This window comes from Coptis chinensis, chromosome 4, assembly GCF_015680905.1.
Source record: "Coptis chinensis isolate HL-2020 chromosome 4, ASM1568090v1, whole genome shotgun sequence".
NCBI classification, from domain to species: domain Eukaryota; kingdom Viridiplantae; phylum Streptophyta; class Magnoliopsida; order Ranunculales; family Ranunculaceae; genus Coptis; species Coptis chinensis.
Window position 1 is genome coordinate 9,925,177 of NC_141459.1, and position 26,358 is coordinate 9,951,534.

Genomic DNA, 26,358 nt, shown 5'->3' on the forward strand with positions numbered 1-26,358 from the left:
GGCCGGGTTGGGTTTTAGAATGAATAGCAAAGGGAATGAATCAAACAAATTTCCGCCGGCGAAGGCCTCGATCCGAGGTTGAGTTTGAAGTTCTGATTGATAAAACATACGGGCATAGGATGGATAGGCCTCAACCGAAGACAAAATGCAAAAGCCCAATTCTCAGACGTCAAGGTAGGGGTTCGATCTCATCATGCCTTGTTGCTTACTTTAACCGACCCCACTCACCGTTTCTGGCTTGTTGCTTGCCCACCACTTCTCTACCAGCGATTAGAAGCTATTCAAACTATTGAACTAGCTCCTCGCTTTAAGATCTCAAAGTAGCCTCACACATAGTAAGTCCTTTTGCCTATCCGGCTAAGCTAAAGGTCACCATCGCTTTCTTGCTAGCTAGACCTATCCTATAGCGAAAGCTTCAAATGTAGGTCCTTCCTTTTAGTACTCCAAAGCTTTGCAATTGAATTAGACACTTTGACTTGCGATTTGGGGAGTCGACTTGGCACTTTCAGATTCGGGTTGGGAACTAGACCCGCCTAAGGAAATGAAGTCCAAATTCAGTGATCGGCACTACATGGCGGAAGACTCGAAAGTGAGTACAATCGGATGCGGAAGCCCGCCCATGAGCTTCACAAGTCCTATGCTTCAGGTGCCAAGGTATCTCAAAACTAGAAGTAAAACTACTCCTCAAAACTAACGGATTGTGAGCAAGCCTAAGCCGATAGCTCTGTGGCTCATGCTTCTTTTCACCAAGTATCATTCCGCTTAAAAGATCCGTAGTTTCCTCCTCAGACTAAAGCTGTAGGGCCACTTCAAGCCTTCGAAATGGAAAGTGCACTACGAAGAAGCAATGGAAGGGACCCCGCCTTCCACTTCAAGCTCACACCAAGCTCACACCACTAGGCCCCTTCTCTAAAGTCGGGCTCAACGGAATCGATAGTCTAGTCCTCTACGGAATGAAATGCATATTCAACTAGAAAACATCCCGCATCAAAACACGATATCCTTCCTACCCCCTGACCCCTAAAGGTTCATTCCCTCTCAGACATGTGGATCGGTCAAGACTCAAAGCACCGCTTCCTTTAGCCCCCCTCTAGCCAGCTTTGTCGGGTGGCTCTTGGCCAACTATGGCTTTGAAGCCTACTTATTTATCTCCCTCGAACCTAGTAAACTCAAGACGCCATTAGCTTCTTAATAGGTTCCACACCGACTCGCTTTTTTGTAATGGCCCCTTACTCACCCCTATTGTTTTCTAAGCCTCGCTTTGTTTGGCTAGTGTAGTTTCTTTTCTCGAATCTATATTAGGTTGGTTTGCGAGACAATCCCATCCCATCCGTAGTTTTCTAGGTGTAGGATCGGCTTCAAAGCCTCCGCTTTGCTCCCTCTTATGCCTTTGCCTATTGCCGGCATCGAGTCCCTTCCCTCTTCCCAAGCTTTTTTATGCCACAAAGACTCCTAAAGTAGAAACAGATTCTTGTATAGCGATTGCTATTTTACTTGAGTCAATTCAAGTTTTTTAAACCCGGGGTGAGATACGCAAGATCATTATATCATAAGAGAAGAAAGAAAGGAGTAGGTTCTACCACCCTTAGTCTTCCCCGTTGCTATATTTACATACTATTTCCTCATCCCGCTATTCCCGACTTTAGGAAGGAATGGGCATCAAGGGGAAGGGTAAAGATCCTCCCTCCATTTGCATATATAGATAAATGACCCCAATTTACCACCGATCGAACCCGCGATGGTGGCAGATCTGAACACCTTTACCTTGGTGGATAAGATCTAGGAACCTTAGAAAGGTCTCCGCTTACATGATCGCAATATAATGAATGAATCATAGAAAAGATTAAAGAATGAATTATACTCTTCTCATTCAACAAAATAACCGGACGCTTAAAGGAAAGGCATTGAACTCGACTTAGAATTTAGAACTCGACAGAATTTAAAACTCGACAGAAGTTCAAAACTCGACAGAGTTCACCTAACTCCCATTTAAACCTCAACAAAGTCCTAAGAATTGTATTATTATTAATTGTATGGGCTTAAACATGCAGTTAAACTTATCCATCTACTTCTTTACCAAAAAAATATCAATCATCTTAATACCTTGATTTTAACTAATCATTGTTTCCTGCCGACTCCTTCCACCACGTAGGATTGTGTAGTTTGTTGAGTAGTACCAACTACTAACTGTAGGTCCTATGTATGGAATTCGATTGGAGGATGTATTCTTAATATTGAAACAGAAATGTCTGTTGGATGGCAGAGTTAAGGCTTAGCCATAATTATCAATTTATAATAGATAATGTGAAGATGAGTATAGCATTAGTGACGAGTGATGAAACGTATAAACCTTAACATTTTTTCTTTCTTTTCACCAACAAAACAAAAATCCAAAAGCAAAGGAAGAAAATAAAAATGCAAAAAATTGGTTAGCATTCATAATATACTTTCATTTTAAAATTTGTCTTAGTAGCCGAGGAGTTTACAATGCAAAATCCTCTCGCGATAACTTCTTCCGTTAAGCTTAAATTATTAATTCAAAATCAATAATGAAAATAACCATGATTTATTCTCTAATAGTAACTTAACTCAACATCTATTTTTAGCTAAACTGTGTTTTACTCTTTTGTATCTTGTCATGTAATTCATCAACAGGGAAAGTACAAAATGGGTGTCTAGAATTCAAAAGAATTGAATCAAACATAACATTATATATATATAAAAAAAGATAGAAAGATAGAACAGCTACCCTAAACAGAGCTATATATTTATTTTGAATCAATCAAGATCTAATGATATGGCCTCAAATAAAAATCTAGTGATATCAACAGAGAGACAATAAGTTCATAACTTCATTGTTTGATTTAATGATTTATTTATTTTGAACTTGGATAAACATAACATTGATGTCTATGTCTCCATTTCTATAAATCGAAAAATTAAAAAATATAAATAACTTAAACAAATCAAAATCCCAATGTACATAAACAGTGTAAATAACTTAAACATCGAAACTCTGACAGAGTTAACCAAATATGCTACTTCACCGAACTCTGTCAGAGTTCAAAACTCTGACAGAATTCAAAACTCTGACAGAATTCAGAACTCTGATAGAGTTCAAAACTCTGACATAATTCAAAACTCTGACAGAATTCACCGAACTCTGACAGAATTTAGAACTCTGACAGAATTCACCGAACTCTGACAGAGTTCAAAACTCTGACAGAATTCACTGAACTCTGACAGAATTTAGAACTCTGACAGAGTTCAAAACTCGACAGAGTTCAAAACTCTGACAGAGTTCACCTAACTCGACAGATTTAGAACTCGACAGAAGTTCAAAACTCGACAGAATTCAAAACTCTCGGCCGAATTCACGAACTCGACGACATTTAGAACTCGACAGATTCACCGAACTCGACAGAGTTCAAAACTCGACATTCACCACTCGAACTCGACGAATTTAGAACTCGACAGAGTTCAAAACTCGACAGAATTCAAAACTCGACAGAGTTCAAAACTCGACAAATTCACCGAACTCTGACAGAGTTCAAAACTCTGACAGAGTTCACCGAACTCTGACAGAATTTAGAACTCTGACAGAGTTCAAAACTCTGACAGAGTTCACCTAACTCGACAGTATTTAGAACTCGACAGAGTTCAAAACTCGACAATTCAAAACTCGACAGAATTCACCTAACTCGACGTAATTTAGAACTCGACAGAATTCACCTAACTCCTCGACGAGTTCATCAAATATGCTAACACCTAATTAAACACATTTAGCTCCTTGAACCGCTAAGATGAGAGTAGCTGCACAATGATTCTGTGCTTAAAACGACTCTAAAGCTAATACAAATAGGGGGTGGTGTCGAGTATTCAAGGATATTGATAGGTTAGTTGTTGCTTCTAGTCATATTGCATTTGGATCTTCCAAATAATACAAAGAAGCAAAATGCTCGAATCCAATATTTCTATCAGTTATTAGTTGTTGCTTCTAGTCATGTGACATAGATGCAAGTTAAATCACATCCACTTCATAAGTAAATTTACATTCTTAAAACAAAAAGAATATTACCGGGTTTAATTTTATTACTTAATAAGGTTCAGTTTAATATAAGTTAAAGATATATGAAATGCTATCGTAAAAAGGAAGTATCATGCCGCTTCTAACCTTTTTGATTTCAACGGCGAAAGCATCGAGCCACCAAATATACCGCTGCAACAAAAAATAACCTTTTTAGAACCTAACAACATAAACGGAAAACAGATCTAAATTAGATGTGGTGAATTAGACCAGTAAGTTCACATACCGCAGCAAAAGAAGAGATGGAAATCAAATCTGACAAAGCAATATATGGTTGTTTTGTAGATCGCCGATTAGTCGATCCCTCTCTTTTTTTGGTTAGATCGGTCTCTTGGTCTTAATTTTTGGTTAGATCGGTTTGAACTCTTTGGTAAAGATCGGTTTTTTTTTTTTTTTAGAGAAGAGGATGAAATATCGAAATATCGGTAAATATCGGTAAATTTGGTGAATTAGATCTTGAGATCTAGAGGGCTCGATCGGACGGCTCTAATGAAGAGTGAGATAAGGGTGGCACTCTAAGAGTGGCACCCTAGACAAACCGATATATATATATATATATATATATATATATATATATATATATTCATTCCCAATTATCCTGGACACCACAACTTCTCCGTCCCAAGTAAGTTTTACCAAAAAAAAAAAAAAAAAAAAAATATATATATATATATATATATATATATATATATATATATATATATATATATATATATATATATATATATATATATATATATAACAACAGCACCAACAAAAAACCTTAAAATCGAGAACCCCTATGTAAGATTTGTAATAATGTTTAAAATAAGTGAATTATTTGTTTTAGTGAGCCTATTTGATTTTGTAGGTCAATTTAAATTGTTTCAAATTTTGATCGAGAAATATGAGTAAAATTTGGGAGCATTTTTATGTATGAGATTTTTCGTAATTACAAAATCAATAATTTGTCAATTGTTTTCTCAATCCATAGTTTATTCAATAAGGAACCACTATAGGCCTCATTTGGAGAAGTGACGTGTCACCAATCCATGACTAGAAATAAACATATAAATACTGTGCATGTTCCCCCAAAACACAACAAACTCAACTAGAACATTAAAAATTCCACACACTCCCTCCCTCTTTTGAAGAAATAAGTTGCGAAGGAAAGGATACTTTCAACCCGCCGTCAAAACCCTCAACTTTTATCGAGGTAAAAAAAATGACACATGAAAAAACTTGAATTTGCTTCAATTTTTGAATATTTTGTGATTGTTGTTTCCATTTCAGAGTAAATAAAGCTACGGATCTTGATTAGTCAAGGAGTCTCTTTAGTTTCCTCAAGGGTAAAGACGACCCCCCCAAATTTCTCGAATTATTGTATTTCTTAGCGTTAAGTTTTTTGTTTAAAATTGTTCAATAGTCACATGTTTGATCTAAGATTTGTTAATTAACAATTAATGTCTCAATGTTTAGTAGTGTTTGGAACTTGAAAAAAATTAAAAAATCCATGACTTGAAGAAATAAGTTGCGAAGGAAAGGAGAATTTCAACCCACCATCAAAACCCTAAATCTCATCGAGGTAAAAAAAAATTACACATGAAAAAACTTGAATATTTTGCGATTGTTGTTTCCATTTCAGAGTAAATAAAGTTACAGATCTTGATTAGTCAAGGAGTCTCTTTAGTTTCCTCACGGAAAATACGACCCCCCCCCCTCCCCATTTCTCTAATTATTGTATTTCTTAGCGTTAAGTTTTTTGTTGAAAATAGTTCAATAGCCATATGTTTGATCTAAGATTTGTTAATTAAAAATATCTCCTTGTTTTGTAGTGTTTGGAACCTAAAAAAGATTAAAAAATCCATGACTTGAAGAAATAAGTTGCAAAGGAAAAGAGAATTTCAACCCACCTCATCGAGGTAAAAAAAATGACACATGAAAAAATTTGAATTTGCTTCAATTCTTGAATAGTTTGTGATTGTTGTTTCCATTTCATAGTAAATAAACCTACGGATCTTGATTAGTCAAGGAGTCTCTCTAGTTTCCTCGAGGAAAATACGACACCCCCCCCCCCGGTTTCTCGAATTATTGTATTTCTTAGCGTTAAGTTTTTTGTTGAAAATTGTTCAATAGTCATATGTTTGATCTAAGACATAACTAATAATTCACCATTTAATTTGTGAATTATTCACGTATTATAAGGTTTTGCGAATAAAACGAACAAAGTCGACGAAGTTTTGAAATATGCGGTTTAATTCGCAAATTTCTTGGGCTGGGCTTATTATTGCCGAATTATAATGTCTGGATTATTGAAATTCCAAAAAACGACCCTTTATATTAGAAGTTGGATTTTGAAAACTTGGAATTTGGAATTGGAAAGTCAGATTATTTAATACCTTAAAAAACTCAATCAACCTAAAGAACTTCTAAAGGAATAGACTTGATAATAAGAACAAAATACTTCTTGAAGCCATAGGTAGAAAACATATTCCACCATTTTTTAACTTTTTGAAAGTGCTCAAAATTAATGGTTAGAGGAAAAGATCCTCTTTGGCAATTAATATGGGGAGTATTTAAATAGTAAGTGGAACAAAAAATTTCAACTTAGTATTATTTTGTACATGAATAAATTTTTTAAAAAGGACAAAAGAAAAAGAAAACCCACTATATAACAAATTTTAAATGAAAATATATATAGCCGAATTTCAAAGTAATGCATTCGTATTATACCCGTTTAAAACACATATATCATATTTTTGATGTTAGCGTTTTATTGGACCTAATATTTAAAAGTATTATTGTTAAACATTTTGAATCTTAGGTGAATAATTCTCATATCGAACTTTTGCCGTCTACGAATTTACTAGCTATGATCTAAGATTTGTTAATTAACAATGTCTCCATGTTTAGTAGTGTTTGAAACGTGAAAAAGATTTAAAAAAAATCTATGACTTGAAGAAATAAGTTGTGAAGAAAAAGAGAATTTCAACCCACAGTCAAAACCCTAAATCTCATCGAGGTAAAAAAAAATGACACATGAAATTTTTTTAATTTGCTTCAATTCTTGAATATTTTGTGATGGTTGTTTTTCCATTTCAGAGTAAATAAACCTACGGATCTTGATTAGTCAAGGAGTCTCTCTAGTTTCCTCAAGGAAAATACCCCCCTAACCCACATTTATCGAATTATTGTATTTCTCAACGTTTTTTGTGAATTCAAATGTAGAAATTACTCCTTAATCAAAGAATAATGTAGAACTTCGATTAAGAATTGAATCTGCACTTTGATTAACCACGCACAAATTCCCTTTTCAGTAAAAAAACTGGCCTGGTAAGTATACTGAATTGAATCAAGATTGCAAAACTTAATAACTATCAAACTTACTTCTTCTTCTTCTTTTTCTGCACTGAAACTAAAACTTGCACAAAGAACCTGCAAAATAGATTTCCAAGGACAACTAGCTAGTTAACTGACAACAACTCAAAAGGGATATTGAATCTCTCTAACCTAAATGCATGTGGGAGGGCAGTATATTTATCATGTGCTCGGCCACACATAGAACAACAACTTGATACAATTTCTAGGTCGATCAACAAGACCTCATTCAGTTCGTGGCCAAGACCTAAATCAGTTCGATATTAAGACTTGTGAAAGTATTATGATCTTCATTTTGTGACGTCTTCCTTGGAAAAAAAAGCTGAGGCTGCAATAAAGTTTCAATTGGAACACGACTCAACTTGTGTGCCCATATCCTCCTCCTGGATGGAACCCAATTTAGAGAATTCCAAGCCTAAGATTATCATTCGACCATCAGTAGCATATGATATTGCTTCAATAGCTGCATTGTATCTCCATTCTCGTGCAAAGGATCTTCTCGCATTGGGTAACAAGGACGACCCTTAAGCAGACTCCCAAGCGGAACCACCACAGGAAAATAACATTGGAGAGAACACTGTGAAAAAGGATAGCAGCTCTGTGAACAGGAGGCACTATGCGTATCCTTCTCGGATGTACAATTCTGAGGTAGCAGCTTATGTTGCAGCCTCATCAATGACAGTTGTTGTTGCTGTGGAGGAGGCTGTGAAACAAGAAGCTGCAAAAGAGCTTCGATCCCTTCACTCATAACCATGTGACTGGTTCATATGTGATGATCCAAGCACGTATACTCGTTGCTTTGTTATTCAGGTACATAGTCTACTTCCATGATTATTACACTGTGCACTAATGGAAAATTGGGCTTCACCAACAAACTAACTTGAATTGACTGCCCACTTTGATGGCAGGGCTCAGATTCCTCATCATCTTGGCAGGCAAACCTCTTCTTTGAACCTGCCAAATTTGAGGTACTAATTAGCGTAATCTTTCATCCTGTAGCCTAGATTTGGTCGTGGGACTGTAGAAAGGAACATGCTCTTCCTCCAAAACACAAATGAAAATGGCCAAACCAAATGTCTTTTTAGCTGGTGTGGTCTGTGTTTTGAAGGTGGTGTATATAATATTAATTTCTGGGTGATATGAGTCCTGGGATCAATTATGTTGTCTTGTTATTTTAGGTTGCATTCATGTGGTTTTAGTAGAGGCCTGCTCATATAGATGATATAGTCTTTTCAACTTATTTAATTTGTAGGATCTTTTTTAGATCATATTCTACCAGTGGACACCAACAATTTAAGGAGCAGTGTTGTAGAAATCGGTAAAAACTGCGAGTTGACTTGCGAGTTAACCCAAACCTCATATAAATCAAGTTGACTTATTGGCAAAACCGGAAATTGTCAAACCCACATTAAATCGCATGTGATTTGTCTAAAAATAGCAAATTGCGAGTTAAATCTTAAATATTTTAGTTTATATACAAGAAATTTATTTGAAACTTCAACAAAAAAAAAATAAAGAGAATAAAATCCAAGCAGAGAATAAGATGCAAGAGATCTAATTTGTCGTTATTGGATATGTAAATTTGTAAACCTTATGCAATGATTGATGGAGTCATGCAGTCTAGTATGTCCTTGTATTTAAATTTGGATTTGGAATCATTTTGTGTTATTTACTTAAGTAAATTTGGAAATCATTGAAAAATTCACATAAACTTCATGCATGTATAGGTTTATAATCATACATATATTGTTTGAAGTCTAAAATACTTGGGGAACAAAATCTTACGATTTACGATACGGTTTAAGATTTAATCCGACTCTTAACCTCTACTTCGTTTAAGATACGAAGCCACGATTTTACAACATTATTAAGGAGTTTGTTGATTATGTTGCAAGGAACAGATGTTTTGGTTCACAGAGGTATCTACGGTAAGCGCTAAGGGATATATGAGCAATTTCGCCAAAAATTCTAAATCATTTGAAAAAATATGGAGAGCGAAAGCAAAACTTTGTTTTATCGGGCATTCTTTAGGCAGAGTCTCTCTCTTTTTAGTCAACTTGATGCTCTTGTTGAGGGGATTGTGAAACTCTCTACTCTACTACCAAAGGTAACATTTGGATCACCTTTTGTATTCTGCAGAGGGCGTCATATTCTTGATATGTTGGGATTGGATGAAAGTGACATCCAATGCGTAATGATGCACATAGATATTGTCCCGAGAGGCTTCGCCTGCAACTATCCCAATCATATAGCATGAATACTCAAGGGTCTAAATGGTTCATTTCTATCCCATCCTTGCCTTAATAGAAATGTAAGTCTGTTATTGACCATTTACAGATTTACTACAAGGATTGCAGCTATTAGTTAAGTATTTAATCATTATTGAATTTATGGTTTCCTTCCATTCCTTTTTATTAAGTGGGGAAAACGATGGAGTGTTTCTTTTGCTCACTTTGTAAATCATGTTAATTTGTGCATAAAATGTTGTATACGCCACTAGGATAGTTGTTCATTCTACATCCAGATGAGAAGTCATCTCCACATCACCCTTTACTCCCTATTGGAAGTGCCCTTTATGAGCTGGACAAGTCCCAATCTAGTTGTTACGCAGGGGTAGCAAGTGCTCTTAGGGCCTTTTTCAATTCACCTCACCCACTAGAGACTCTAAGTGATCGAACCGCTTATGGTTCAGAAGGAACAATCCTAAGAGACCATGATTCAAGCAACTACTTGAAGGTTGTGAATGGCGTCTTAAGAGAACACACGAAATCTGTAGTACGAAGAACGAGGAGCTAAATAAAACATTTACAGTGCCATTGTTAAGCTTTAGTACCTTGGGCTAGAGCTGAAACCCTCTCGTTTCTCCATTTCTTAAAGAACAACAAAACAACGCCCAAGTGTTTTTTCTTTGTCAGGCCCTTTTTATACTCTCCAGTGTAATGCAAGAAGCGGAAGTTTTTTTTTTTTTTGGTAATCAACGATATATATATATATATATATAAATATAAAGTCAGATGACTGAGCCTGTAGATATGGGTATGGATGTCATATTTTTTTCCACGACATCCATTAGCCATTGAGGGAGGGGATCTTCCCAAAGGAATGATTCTCCTAAAGCTACTGCTTTCTTAGAAATTAAGTCTGCTATGCCATTTATGTTACGACTACAAAAGATAATATCAAAATATACAAAATTTGATGTAAGAGATCTGATATCCCTGATGATGTCTTTAGATCGCCAAGACAGATTAGATGATCGGGTGGCCCATTCAACTATAATTGCTTGAGCATTGATCTCCAACTCTAGGTGTGTGAGTTGTCGTTCTAAGGCCCATTGGGTGCCAAGAACCCCCTCGATTCGATTCCTCTCATGTGGTGGCATGTCCTGTCCAAGTACCTGCTGCTAAGACGTTTATGTTAGAGTTGCGCAGGATAAAGCCAATACCGAATGCGAGTGTTTGGAGAATGAAATAAGCATCTATATTTATTTTAAGGATGGGTGGTTTCAGTGGTTGCCATAAATGGATGGTAGTTTGCTGTTTAAGTGGTTGTGATTGAACAGGAAGGTTAGTGGTATGATGGGTAGTTAGATTCTTTGAAGTTTGACTTGATTTACTTGTCTGCATTATGTAGGCGATGTTTGGAATCTTTTTTTCAAATGCTGCTTTGCATCTCTTTTTCCATATAAGCCAGGTGATATCGACACAGAAGGTATTCCACGCATCAAGGCAGAAGCCCCAATTTTTATTTTATTTTTTTTTTGGGGGTGGGTGGGAAGCCACATCTTTATCCAAGTTTGAGGACTCAGATGTCGCAATCGATCAAGTTGGAAGCTCCACTTGGAGGCATACCAACATGCCCTTGTGAAAGGGCATCAAGAAGCATATGATGAAGAGTCTCGTTGTGGTAGTTACAGATGGGACAAGTTGTGGTCGGGATTGTTATGCGAGTTGCAATTTTTGCTCTTGTTGGTGCGAAATCGTGATAGCATTTCCATGTGAAGTTGAAAGCTCATGGTGAGCTTTTCACGTGCCAAATCTTAGGCCCAATGGGGTCGTGAGAGAGTTTTTTTAATAAATAGAACGAGTTGTAAAGACCCCCTTTTTGGTGAGAGACCATTGTAGCTGATCAGTTAAGTCATTGTGACTTAGGTGAATTGTAGTGATTTGGCGAGTAGTGCACACATCGAAGAGAGTGTGAATGAGGGGGACATTGCAAGTTGTGGTGGATGGATGAATGAGGTCTTGAACGCAGGCGGTTGGGAGGTGGATGTTAGTAGCATCTGCCTTTCTGGTAGGAGGCAGACCTGGTATCCAGTTATCATCCTAGATGGAGATATTGGAGCCAGTACCAACTCTCCAGATGGAGTTTTTTTTAACAAGATTTAGACCAGTAGTGACACTTTTCCATAGCCAGGAAGATCCTTGTTTTGAATTAGAGTGCAATGCATCTATATTAGGGAAATACTTTGCTTTCAGAACCTTAGCCCAGAGGTAGTTGGGCTCTTTTATTAGATGCCAAGCTAACTTTGAGATCATGCCAAGTTTGCATTTTCGAATTTTCTAATGCCTAATCCCCCGTTACATTTAGATTTGCAAATAAATTTCCAGCTTTTAAGATATAGGCCATGGTTTTGATTGCTTGTATCCTCATTCTTCCCTTTCCCCTACCAAAAGTCTCTTTGTAGAGAATCACATTTTTTTGTAATGGTTTTTGGGATTAAGAAGCATGCCATTTGGTACGTAGGAATGGCTAAAGTGACAGATTTAATTAAAACAATTTTGCCTGCTTGAGAAAGAAGTTTACTTTTCCATCCATCAATCCTTGATTCAACCTTTGGAATAAGGGAATCAAACATTTGCACTTTGGTCTTACCCAAGAAAAGAGGGCAACCAAGATACTTATCAGAAGAGGATATGATGTTCATACCAAGGATACGTCGAATCAAATCTTTGTGGGCATGGTTGAGATTGGCACTAAAGTGGACACCCGATTTTTCATAATTTATTATTTGCCCTGTGATTTTAGAAAACTCCTCAGGGGTGTCAATTAACTCAGTTGCCTCTTGATCCGTGAGTCCTACGTAATCGAAATTGTTATCTGCAAACAAAAGGTGAGATATTTCAGGGCTATGACGAGCTGCATGGATGCCATGCAACTTACCTTGTTCTTGTTTGACATTTAAGAAGCGTCCGTAACCTCCATGCAGAGAATAAAGAATATGGGTGACAAGGGGTCACCCCTGCTTTAGTCCTCCTCGAGGGTTTGAAAAAAAGCGAATGGAGAGCCATTAAGAAGGATAAAATAATTTGTGGTTTTGATGCAATTAGAAATCGAGATATCCATTTGCTATTAAACCCCAAGTTATTCATAATCTTAAGTAATGGATCCCATTCGATTCGATCAAAGGCTTTGGACATGTCCAATTTAATGGTCATGAGACCACTACGACCCTGTTTATGCTTCATGGGTATGCAAGAGCTCGTGAGCAATGATGATATTATTAGTAATTTGACGCCGAGGGAGGAAAGCCCTGGTAGGGGGAGATGATGTTTTGAAGAATGGGTTTTAGTATGGCGCCAAGATCTTGGTTATTATCTTGTAGGAAACATTACAGAGACTTATGGGACGGAAGTGAGAGGGGGTTGTTGGGTGCTGAATTTTGGGAATGAGGACAATGTTGGTGGAGTTAATGGATGCAAGAGAGATATTGTTGATGAAAAAATTCCTAACTAATTTACAAATGTCAGACTCTACGATGTCCCAAGAGTGTTGGTAGAAAAGGCTTGGGAAGCCATCAAGACCAGGTGCTTTCATCGCCCCAATGTTGAAAACAGCAACCCGTATCTCAGTGTCATCAGGGCAGTCGGTCAAAGACAAGTTGTCTTCATCAGTAACCGACTGATGGAACAAGTATGAGAGGTCAAGTTGTTCAGGGTGGACGGTTTCAAGAATATTTGAGAAGTGTTTCTCAAGAAGGTGTCCTAAATCAGTTCTACCCGACACCCAGGTGCCTGTTTCATCTTTTAGCCAGTCAATCCTATTACGTTTCCGCCTATAAACAATTTTCATATGAAAGTAACGAGTGTTATGGTCACCTTCTTTAACAAGTTGGTCACTAGATTTTTGTTTCCAATGAATTTATTCTCGTTTATAGTTTTCATCTAGTTGTGAGTGGAGGCTTTTGAGATTAAGGATCGAAAACGTATAGGGTCCAAGTTTTGTGCATTCAATATCTTTTTTGAGTTTATTTTATTGTGAAAATTACCAAAATGATTTTTATTCCATATTTTTAGAGAGCTTTTTGTTTTGTTGAGGTTGAACCCTAAGTGAGAGGCGCGCTTGGTGAAGTGGGATTGGCCATGTAGAAGTGATCACCTCGTGGTAGGTGTCATCACGAATCCACATTGCCCGAAAATGGAAGCGGACGAAAAAGAGTATGAGTTTTGGGTAGAAAGTGTCTAGAAGGATGGTTGTATGATTAGATGAGATGGTAGGGATGTGGATGAGATTAGCTTCGTGGAAAATGAGTAGCCATTCAAAGATTAACAAGATCAGCGATCCAAACGCTTTTGATTTAACTTAGTCCCCGCTTTGTTTATTCCACCAAGTGAAAGGGTTACCAGAGAATCCTATGTCAATGAGACCAAACTTCTTGATGAGATTGTTAGCTATGACACTCTCATTTGGGTGTAAGGATCACTCCCTTGTTTTTCGATTTATCCGAATCATGTTTAGATCTCCTATGATGACCCGAGGGAGGGTGTAGTCGCTTAAAGAGTGTGAAGGAATTCCCACTATGATGTTTAAGGTTTGGGTATGGACTTCCATAGAAACAAGAGAGAATCCAGGGTGTCCATACGGGTCGGCGACCATCATAGCAATCATGTATTTACCTTTAAAATGGGTCTGAGATGTATATTATCTTTCCAAAAATGCATAAGCCTCCTCACATTACCTATCGGGTCTACTATGTTTGAAAGTTAGGGTAGTTTAATTTGGATTTGAGTAAGAGTATGTGTGTGCAGGGGCATTTCATTTTGATAGAAAAATGATGTCCGGGTTGTGGGTTGATACAAGGTCCAAGAGTTCGTTAATCGTAGAGGTACCCCCACGCCTCTACAATTCCGAGAGATAATTTTCATAATGATCTTGGGGTCGTTTTGGGGTACGTACCAAACCGCCAAAGTTGTAAATGCAAATAAAGAGAATATGTACGAAATCCGGAAAAGTTGGTTGTGAATGTACCTCAAGATTTCCTTGTCGAATAGCGGTGTTCATCCGCGACAAGAAATTCAAGAAAGAGTCATACTAACTTCTTCTGACCAAGAAGAACATTAATGATATCGCCTCGTTAAAGTGATCGTGCCTAAGAACTCGGTGAGCCATGTTGGTAGTAGTTATTTGTCGCATGAGAATGTGTCAGAGTCAGATACCTTGTGCCTCTTCAGGCATTAACCTCATGAGCATTTCGGCTAGCAGTTTGCTTATAGTAAGGATTACTAATTATATTTGGAGTTGTTCCCATAGTGTAGTTGTTTGGAATGATTGATGTATATTCCCCCAAAAGCCCACAATCCAGTGTTATTGTACCAGTGGTCATTCCAAGTAACCCAGAATTGATATTGATGTTGGGTGATCCAGTAGGAGCAGAGCGGTCATGCTGCTGGATACTTGGTGTGGCAATGATCATGTTAGTGGTTTGCAATATATTTTGTGCTGAGACATAATTGGTAACAAAAGGTGAATTGAGAAATTGGTTTATACTTACATTTGTGAAATTGTGCTCTTGCATGAAGGTATGAGGATTGGTATTGTTACTGTTCAGTGGTTGCTCTGGTGGAGGTGGTTGATTGATGGAGGTGTGGGTCGGATGATGATTCGATGAATCTTGCCTTTTTCCCCATTATGGCTCTACATGTGGTAACATTCGCTTCCCCGGTCGCTCATGAATGGTGATTAGATTAACGTGAAGCGGTGGTCAAGCGCCTATCGCGAATCGACAATGGATTGGGGCCGATTGCTTCGGGTAAGAGGACCATTAGTTTGGTTGTTTTTTTTGGGTGTACTAGGTTAGGTCCCAAAGATATAGATGATGATAGTGGAATAGTGGTTGGTGGATTGGTGATGGCCAAAAATTAGTGGAAAAGGATTGTTAATGTTTTCAATATTTGGAACAATTTACCGCGAAATGGGATAGCTATAAATGAAAAGGAGTTTGCATGGTTTGGTGTTTCAGCAGATTGAAGAGTGTCTTGAAGAGCTTTTGTGTTTGGTGAAGATTGGTCTGGAGAGAGTAGGAATCGTTATGGTTTCACTAATGATTTATTACTTAACCGCCGAAACACCCACGCCGCCGAATGAATAAGGGGTGTCACGGTTTGGTTAGAAATTTACCTTTTAGATCAGCTGTGATAACTCTGAGAATCCAATAGCTATGAATCCGAATCAACCTCTTGATCTTCTGTTGTATTCTTATCTTTAGATTGGACGTTGTGTGGGCAACGATCTACCAACCCCCTTCTTTCTCACAAAGCTAGAACTGATTTTGGATCTATCTTTCCTTGCCTCTCTTTTCAATCCAGAATGAATAGTTAAAAACGGCTAGGAGAGAAGGGTTTCTATTTATAGGCTATAACAGGGACCATGAGGAGAAATTAGGGTTGGGTCTCCTGACGGGCTTAGGCTTTCCATGTTCACCCAGAACACACAACCCAAATCCGTCAACAAATGGTTTATTCCACTAAAGGCTATTGTTGCAAGACTAATGCCTCTAATCCCAAATTATCGTCGCCACATGGGATCTATATTATATGCTTGTTGATCTCCCGTGTTTAAGATATCGAATGCCCGTTGATTAAATCAAGTTATTGACAACTACATTAATCAACTTCTTATGTCCTTAAGTAGTACCACTCAACTTCATTGTCATGTCGGATCAAATCCACCTGCAGGGTTTACATGACAATCCTTATGAGCTCTTCAAGGGGACATCATCAGCCGACTTCTTGCGGGACACAGATTCCTTCTATAATCAACAACACACCTTACATACAATGTCATTACCCAATTCATCGAGTTTGTTGATTCACAAATGAATCTCACTTAGTGATGATTTAAAGCAATGTACAATGCACGTAAGTGCCCGTTATTATATCCGGATTAAGAGGACAAACATCCATAATAACAGAGGTATTTGTTCTATTATATAGTCAGTATAAAGAGAAACAACCTCACTTGGTCCTGTTCAATACACACAAAGTGTACTAGTGTAATCCTATAGTCAAGATAGACTAATACCAGATTATACTACAACCGCACTCAATGGTTTGTCCAAATCCATTTAGGTTGTGAACGTTTACTTATACTTTATAAGGTACTGATGATATGATCTTCTGTGTGTCAACACACACCATATCATCTATAACATAAAGTATTAGACACATGCATATAACTAATAACATATATAATATGCATAACATTTGCCCATATGATTCTCATTCAAAATATAAAGAATTAGAGTTAATACAAAAATAATGCTTTTAGTATATAACCCTATCAAAGAGATGGGGATGAGTTGGAGTTATGTGGGTTAGGATTTGGGGAGTTAGTGTGTGGGATTTGAATTGGGCTTGGATTGGTTTGGGTTTGGAGTTGATGTGCAAGTGTATCTTAGGCTATAGGTGGTGTGTCCACCTCCATATTAGTAGCCAATAGCCCAACCGGATTTGGGAGAGTTTTGTTGGATTCTTATACACCAAGTGTTGCAGATATTTGTGATTTGGGGTTGGGAGTACATGTTGCATGTATGGTGCTAAGTTGGTCCACGTTCACCTCATGTTCCTCAGGAGAATCTGGGGCACTCGTATTTTATGGGGTGTTGTGTTTGACCACGTCTACATCATCTTCCCCAATTTTTGTAAGGGTTGCAGTCGGAGCAGCTACTTGATGGTGGTTACTGGAAACAACAACCCTAATCATTTCAAAATCCCTGAAGTTCCCTTGATGAGTGGGGGTATTTACTGGTATTGGATTGGTGTTATGGTTGGATGTGGGTGGTGTGCTGGGGTTTGATATTACTGTTAGTGATGTGTTGGGTATTTGGAAAGGTTGGTTTTTGTAATTAATAACCCTATGCCCTATCCTTCTACACTTTGAACAAAAAGGATATGGCAAGTTTTCAAGAACCAATGTGACATAAACATATTCATCATGCAAGGTTGCAACTTCTGTACCTGGTATGATGGGTTCATTAACATCAATTTCGATTTGCACTCTGTAACCTACTGTTTTGTAGGGGAAGCCGTCTTTGGGATCGATTTCGATAACAGTACCAGCATTCGATGTTATATCAGCCACCGCTTGTTGGTCGTAATGATCGAAGTGCAAATTTTTGAAATGAAACCATAGTGGAACAGTATTAAGAGCAACTTCCCTTGGAATTAGCTGAGCATGGAATTCTTTGATCAGGAATAGGTGACCAAGAACATGGATTGGTTGTGAGACCAGAATTCTTTGCCTCTTTGTATAGCTAGGAAAGCTTAAGACAGAGATTGTCTTCTATGACTAGGATATTCATGCCTCGGTGGCGTTTTAGTTGAGATCAGATTGCTGTTAAAATTACTTCTGTGTCTTGGGGAGTGTCTGTATTAATTCTGCCAACAAGGCTGAAGTTCCATTGTTGGTGGTTCTTTTGTAATGTTTCTTTCCGGATCGTGGTTTCTTTTTGGGGGGTTTTTTTTTTTTATGCTAAAATCTTGTGCAAAAGAGTCTAAAAGCTCTTCTATATTGTGATCCATCTTCAATGACAACAATTAGGTCTATGCAACTACGAATTATCAGATAGGTCTATGCAGTAGAAGCTAGTACAGCTAATTTCTTGAGATCTTGTGTGGATGAACCTGCACAATAAACAAGTAAATAGAGGGTTAGATAAGAGAAATATAAGTTATTGTAAGGTTTGTAGGGGACAACTTTTGATCCGAAGTCAGTAGGGGATATACGTTGCTCAGCTAGTGAGTGGTGGTGAGTAGTGTAGGCTAGGTTGGATTTCCCAGAGCTTGACCCCCGAGGCTGTAGCTGTCTCTTGAGAGACAGAAACCCTTAATCCGAGTAGTAATCTCTTTGTTGGCCCTAGGAAGCGGAAGTTAGTTAGTTTGTTAGAAAGAAGTAGCGATCGAATACAACAGAGGTAAACGAAATATCGTGACCCGGGTCTCAAATCAAACTAAAGGCACGAAATTTGGTCTTTATATTGTTCGGAATATATAATCTCCCACTGTAAAGATCATCAGACCTCGTTTTCGAATTTTTGTCTTTTTAGGGGCAAAACCGTAATTTTGCAATTTCAAAATTTGTTTTATATCAAAACGCGTCGCACGTGGTGGGCTCCAGTGTTAGGAAAAGTGGTTGCACATGGGGTAAAATAGTAAATTCACTTCTATTGTAAATTTAAAATAATAAAAGAAAAATAGTGGTGGGGCTCAACCACATTGAGATTGTTCTACATGCCTAAGCATGAGACTAATATCCTATATGGAAAAACTAGCATTCTGGGCACGCTCGATGAGCGTAAAATCTATTCTAGCACGCGCGAATGCGCGATGCGCATGTTGTTTTTCACACTTATTTTATGCTACCTATCCGAAATCGAAATCAATCGGGTTAATAAAAAAATCTGATTCCAAAATTCAAATTTGAATCGATCATTAAAAATTTAAATTCCCGACCCGATTTGTTGCTCTAGATGTAAGGAGGTCCCACTAAGCATAATTAGCAATTCGACGAATTATTCGTGAATTATTCGTTTAATTCGAAAAATACTTAAAAATGTCGTATTTTTCAATTATACGGAATAATTCATTAATTCGGCAAGAAATCATTAATTCGTGAATTATTCGTATTGTTACTATATGCTTGTTGAGTATGATGTCAAATTTTATCGTATTTTTTTATTTTTAGATTCGTATTATATTCGAATTACTTACGAACCCGAACTTTTGCCATTTCCGTTTTTTTTAATTTGAATTGAAAAAATGAATTCTTATTGAAGCTCGAATTTTATTCGAATATTTTTCGTATCGAATTTTTACCGTATTATGAATTGCTAACTATGCCACTAACCCATTAATTTAGACTAAATATGTTAAATTTGTCGGGATTAAAAAAAAAAAAAAAAAAAAAAAAAAAAAAAAGGGTTTATTCGTGAAAACCCCCCATTTTATGGTATGCTTTTGTGTTTACCCCCTAAATTTTGAATAATCACAAAAGTCTTCCCACTCTGTCCTGACCCCGTTCAGAAATCATCCATATTTGCTCTATTGCCTAAAATACTCCTAAAAAAAAGCCGTTAGGTTAAGTTGACTCTAACAAGTTTAACTATATACAAAATACCAATTTTACCCTTTGTGATGTAACCACTATAAATTGGGTTCATTAGTCTCCAATTTTCTTGTTTTCACCTCCAATCTCGTTTCTTTTATGTTTTCAGAGAAGATGGGTGGTGGTGGTTATGGAAGTGCCTCATCAAGTCAGGTTAGTAATTTTTGAACTGGTTTTGCATCCGTTATAAGTTATAAATGACTTCCTCATCTCCTTTTGGGATGAAGTTTGCCTCGCTAAATTAGGAGTCAAAAAATGAAAGTAAAAACATGGGGGTTTATACAAATTAAAAGGGGTTATACAAATTAAGTTTTTGTTTGTTTTTTTGCGTTAATATTTGGGAGGAATAGCAACAGGTGACAATCATGAATGTTTTGGAGGTTGTTTTAACTGTCGAGAATCGGATCATTGGAAGTACCAGTGCAAATGGCTAGATTATCCATGTGTCTACCCTGGTTGCAAGGAAGAGTGGCCAGGAACACAGCATGGGAAAAAGGTTTCTTAGGTGTAAGGGATCACCAATATGCAGTGGCTTTAAGTGGTTTGATGAACTGGAGAAGGAACAGGAGAAGCAAAAAGAAGAAAATGGTAAACTGAAAAGCCAACAGAAGAATAGGGCAAATTGAAGAAGCCAACAGAAGAAGAGGGTAAATTGAAGAAGCCAACTGAAGAAGAGGGTAAATTGAAGATATGTATTGATGGTCTTGTTAAGATGCAAATAGAGGGCAATGTAACTGATGTAGCAGAACTTGTCAAGAAGCTGTCAGTTCCAAAATAATGTATCTGAATGTTCCTTAAATTAATGGATGACATTTCATATTTGGAGACATGTCTGCAACATTTTTAACCAAATTCAAAATCTAAGAAACACACAACACATTCATTACTAACAACATACATAAGTACATAAGTCCCCAAAATAACCATAGTACTGCAGACATAGCACTGCAACCATAACACTACAACGTAATTACTGACAACACTGCAACCATAGCATTACAACACATAGCACTACAACCATAACCAAACACCAATTCGACAGCAATACACCAAACACCAATACATAGCACTGCAACCATAACACTACAACACAATTACTGACAGCATAACCAAACACCAATACCCTAACCAATATTACAATAACTAACTGTCTAACAAACAAAATAACATGTTTCCAAAATGTTTTCAAAATACCAAGCATAATATTAGGTCATCCTTGTTGTGAAGCTGGCTATGAAACACCTCCAGTGCAAGATGCTTGACTTGATATATCATTCAAGGAAGCTTCTTTCCTTATTCTTTTTGGTGGAGGCATGGGTGTTGTGGCGTTGTAGTTTGTGGACTCGAAGTTGGTGGTCGAGTTTGTCCATCACCATAAGATGCTTCAGTTTGGTTTTCTGCATTTGCCCTACCCCTTCCTCTTCCCCTGCCACCCCTATTGCCCCTTCCTCTACCCTTCACAGGTACATCACCCTCATTGCTTGTGTTAGATTCAATCACTTGACCACTGACTCTTCCGTTTCCCTTCCCCTAGTGCCCCTTCCTTTTCCCCTTACTCTCATAGCCACAACACCTTCAACACTTTCATTGACTTGATTAGTTTCATTGCCTCTCACATCTTGAGTGCCCTCCTCAGTACCTCCAGGAACTTGATTAGTTTGACTGCCTTGTGCTCCTCTTCCTCTACCCCTAGTGCCCCTTCCTCTGCCTCTTACAGGTTCAGTACCTTCAGGAACTTGTAACCTAGTTGTAGGGTCAAGTGGTCTAGTCAGGTATGGGTTTGGAAGTGATCTAGTTCTAGGCCTCCCACCTCTTCCCCTTGGTTTTGAAGGTGGATTTGAACCCACCTCACCACCTTGTCACCCCCTTACATTATGCCCAATCACTCCACACCTTGAGCACCTAGTTGAGTTCACATTTTCATCTTCAGCTCTCCTTCTGTTGACTCTAGGCTTCCCTGGTTGTCTTTGTCTTAGTGGGGGTAAGTGTACTCAGCTGGTTGAGGCTATAAGTAAGTAACCAACAACAAGTAAGTATAAAACCAGCAACAAGTAAGTATAACAAATAAGCATCTATAACCAACAACAAGTAAGTATAAAACAATTAGCCATAAACTAACCAACTCCCACTCATCTTCATGCAAGTAAGGTGTGATATGACTACTACATGCAGCTTTGTAAACTTTGGCAGTTAAGTAAGGGCTACAGTGCCTTCAAAACCCCCAATAACAAATAAAACAATATGTAAATCAGTAAAAATGAGAAAAACACTTTTAATAATTTTAAAAACAAAACAAAACTACTTACTCAACATATTAAAACCTCCTTGGTTTTAACACAGCCACATCATGAATGTAAGAGGTCCCTGTAACTTGTCATTTATTGCACTCACATGTCCTGTTCACCAAACTAATAACCCACCACTTTCCATAAGTATTTCTCACAAGAAAATTGTTGTCATTTGCTGGAGCAAAACTGAATTCCCCAATTTAATTTTCCTTTTTGCGGATTATCTCCTTAACCCTAGGCACCAACTCATCATCGGTCCAATCTTTACTTTTCTCCTTCCTATCATACAACTTCATCTGTAAAATCATGATACATGACATCATCTTCACAATTGGTTTGTTCCTAGCTTCCAATATGAAACTATTCCATGCTTCAGTAAAATTGTTAGAAAGATGGTCTAATTTGGTTATGTGATCAAAATGTGATCTTGCCTAAAGAGTAATGTCTTCAGTCAACAAATACTGATTTGCATTATCCTCTTTCTTCCCAAGCACATCCATGAGTCTGTTGGGGAGAAAGTCTTTGCAGCATTCCAAGCTTCAAACTCCAAGACCCTCCATCTGGTCTTCATGTTCTTCACTATGTGCTTGAAGCAAAATCTGTGATTGCAGTTGGGGAAATAGTTTCCAACAACATTCACTAAACATTTATGCCTATCATATATAATGGTTAGCTTCTCAGGGTGATTAAGGAGATGTGGTGCCATAATATCTAAAAAAGTGTTACAGGTCTCAGTGTGTTCTCTACAACACAGACATAAAATGTAAGGGGAAATAGCCCATTATTACCATCTAAAGAAATGATTGAGAGGCAAACTCCCCTATACTTCCCTTTCAGAAAACATCCATCAAGTCCAAGAAGAGCTCTGCACCCTTTGATGAAACCATCTATGCTAGCTTTGAAAGATACACAACAACCTGTGAAACTCATATAACTTACATCCTTACTACATCTAGCAATACTACCAGGATTAGAAATCAACAGTTGCCTACATATCTCATCCACTTTAGCATATGACAAATCATAGTTTCCATGTATTCTCTCCATGACTAGGTTCCTAGCATTCCAAGCTTGCCAGTACTTAATTCTAACTTGGAACCTATGCATGACTATTTTTTTTTTTATGTCAATAGGCTTAAAAGTTTTGAAATGTAACCTCATGTCCTTTTCAACTTGTTCTGCAATCTATGTAGCATTAGCCATTGAATTTCTATCTTCAGCATCAGCCTCACATGTATGCACGCTCATTGTTAAGCTTTATAAGCTTCATGGTATGTTTATTTGTCATTACCCTGATGAACATTTCCAATGACAAGGCTTCTTGCCCTTGTTCTTATAAATACCTTCTATCTTCTCACTATCATTCCTTTTAAACCATATTACAAACTTATTCTTAATAGCATACAATCTTACATACTTTCTACATTCATATCTATCACTCCACCTCTGCCCAACATAAAGCTTTAAACCTGTTTCCTCACCAGTCACACCTTCATCAGTTGATATCTGAAATGTGTTATGTATCACACTGTCTACAAGATCATCATCTACATCAACTGGTTATGAGCATTCCTAGTTTGATGTACCTCAGTCTCATCTACAAAACCCCTAACAGTTTCATCACTATCAGACTCACCCTTAATAGGCACATAATCCTCATCTGATGAAGTATCACTATGATATATCTCTTATGCATCAATTTGATCAAAATTGATTTCTACCCTCACAGGGCCATCTATAAATGAATATAAACAAATCAACAAATTAAAAAAAAAAATGGAAACACAAATACATGTTTCAACCCCATATATAAATCAGTAAACATTTCAAACCTTTTGAAGCACTGACATTAGCTGCAACATCCTCTGCAATATTGTAATCATTGGAGACAAAATTTAGAAATCAAATGTAACAAAAATGACTTATGAAAATAGTAGTGTGAGAAGAAAAATACCTTCAGTCTGGATAGTCTTTCCCTTTTGGTTGGTTGAACTAGCAGATCCCATTTTACTCTTATTTATTGATGGTCTTTCAACAGAGTGGTCCCCTTAGTCCCCTCCACTTGGTTCATGCCCCCAACCCCACTACCATTATCAATATTATATTCCAACAATTTGTGTTTCATTTGGAACCTGTCTTTTGTCAAGTTGTCCAGCTTGTCATATACTTCAATATCAGGCCACTCAGCTAAGTCAAACACCTTCCCCACCTTATATTTTCTTCTACCAGTATATCCTCCAAACTCATGCACACTGTCATCATCACTGTAAGGGCAACCATCACCTGAATCTCTACCCTCACTGTCATAACCTCGATTATAGTACCTACCACCACCACCACCACTAAAATATCCACCTTCACTGTCAATGTCCTCATTACCATCATCCTCATCACTACTCATCACAACTGTTTTAATAATCTTCAAATACAAGTGAGTGTATCCTTCGTTATCATTCACAACATGAGACCACATATACAACAAGTCTGCATTTGAAGTAATAACTATAACATCATGACCTTTAATCCAACTGACTTCAATCACAGGAATAGGAGGGCACGGAATTTTCTTTGTCACCCAAGAAACCAATCCCAACAAGGTTGTTTCTTCAAATTTCTCCAAACACTCAAGATCCACAATATCCCTCCCTCGTAATGTAACACTTCAACATTGTGCCTCCTCCTTTAGTTACTTTAAAACTCCCACCATAATTAAATCTAAAAGTTCTATCATCGTACACAACTATTTTTCTCCTGCAAACAAACAAGGAAACAATATGCACAAAAAAGTAACATTTTTTAGTGGAATGAAGTACAAATGGTGACATCGAGGTGATAATACAAATATTATTAACAAATACAGCAATGTCAAGAACTAGGTTACAAACAAAACTTCAAATGCTTAACTAAAAGTTCAACAACGTACCTCAAGTGTTGCACAAACAGCTAGATCGGGTACCAATTACTAGAGTTTCTTAATTAGGGTTGCAATTATGAGAATAAGTGTTGCACAAACAGCTAGATCCGTGTCCATGATAGTAGCAGTTATGAGAACTAGAGTTTCTTAATTAGGGTTGTAATAATTTGGGGGGTTTTATACTTTAAGAGATTGGGGAGAAATATAATGATTTTCCGTTGTTACAAAGGTTAAATATGGTTTTTCACGATAAAGTCAACAATTGTCAAAGTCAAATGGGCTAAAATAGGTATTTTAATCGATTGCCAACGTTAGACAGATGTTAACGATTCTTTTCCAATAATTTATGTTTACCCCCCAAGGGTATTTTAGGCAATAGAGCAAATATGGATGATTTTTTAACAGGGCCAGGACGGAGTGGAGGGACTTTTGTGATGATTCAAAATTTGGGGGGTAAACACAAAAGCATGCCATAAAACCGGGGGTTTTCACGAATAAACCCTACTATATATATATAGTAATACTATAATACCCACCTTGAACCAAAAAACAAGTAATTTCTGAAAATTTGTCTGGAATTTCTGATAAAATTGTTGAAATTTCGGATGGAATTGTCAAAAGTTCGGATGACATAAGTTGTGGCATGGGTTGTAATAATAGTGTGAAAATTTGTCCAAAATTTCTAATGAAATTGTCGAAATTTCAAATGGCATGGGCTATGACATGAATTGTAATAATAGTGTTTGGTGAGGGCAAAATTGGAAAAACAATGTATGAAAAAACCTATAGGGGGCTCTTTAAAGTAGTTAGATATGGGGTAAAGTGAATAGTAATTGTGGGTGGACGTATGGGAAAATTTTGTCATTTTACATTTTTTTTTTTTTTTTAGATTTTAGGTCCTCATGCTTTTTGTAAACTACATAACAATTCCTACTCTTTCTGAGAATTACGGGACAGTCCATATACTTTATGATAACTACTAGTACTCTCGCGCGTGCCAAGGCATGTTGTTTTGAAACAAAACCAAAAAGCTTTAAAAGAAGTGTCAAAAAGCTTGAAAAGAAGTGTGGTTCGAAGAGTGTTGGGACTTTAACAAAACATAAAGATGTGGGGAGCCCACAATAGATAAAATAATATAAAATAAAACTGTTGGTTTGTGCGAACGGTGTTTGCCATGGCTAATGCTTATCTAAAAATTAGCATTCTAGGCACGCTCGATGAGTGTGAAACCTATTCTGGCACGCGCGATGCGCCTGTTGTTTTTCACACTTATTTTATGCTACATATCCGAAACCGAAATTAATCGGGTTAATAAAAAACTCCGATTCTAA

General features: G+C 37.3%; 1 protein-coding gene and 1 pseudogene across 2 annotated transcripts in view; both read left to right on the forward strand.

Moving 5' to 3' along the window:
* LOC147501762 (phospholipase A1 PLIP2, chloroplastic-like) overlaps nt 1-20,236 on the forward strand; it is a 66,904-nt gene extending 46,668 nt beyond the window's left edge. The window contains exon 6 of the transcript XR_015221454.1: nt 20,182-20,236. The gene's annotated coding sequence lies outside the window, so the exon portion shown is untranslated. The remainder of the gene's footprint in view (nt 1-20,181) is intronic.
* LOC147501765 (phospholipase A1 PLIP1, chloroplastic-like) lies at nt 7,585-20,309 on the forward strand (annotated as a pseudogene). Its single transcript, XR_015220881.1, has 5 exons — nt 7,585-7,597; nt 7,713-8,254; nt 8,353-8,412; nt 19,935-19,978; nt 20,176-20,309. The product of XR_015220881.1 is annotated as a phospholipase A1 PLIP1, chloroplastic-like (transcript).
* The last annotated feature ends 6,049 nt before the right edge of the window (nt 20,310-26,358 follow it).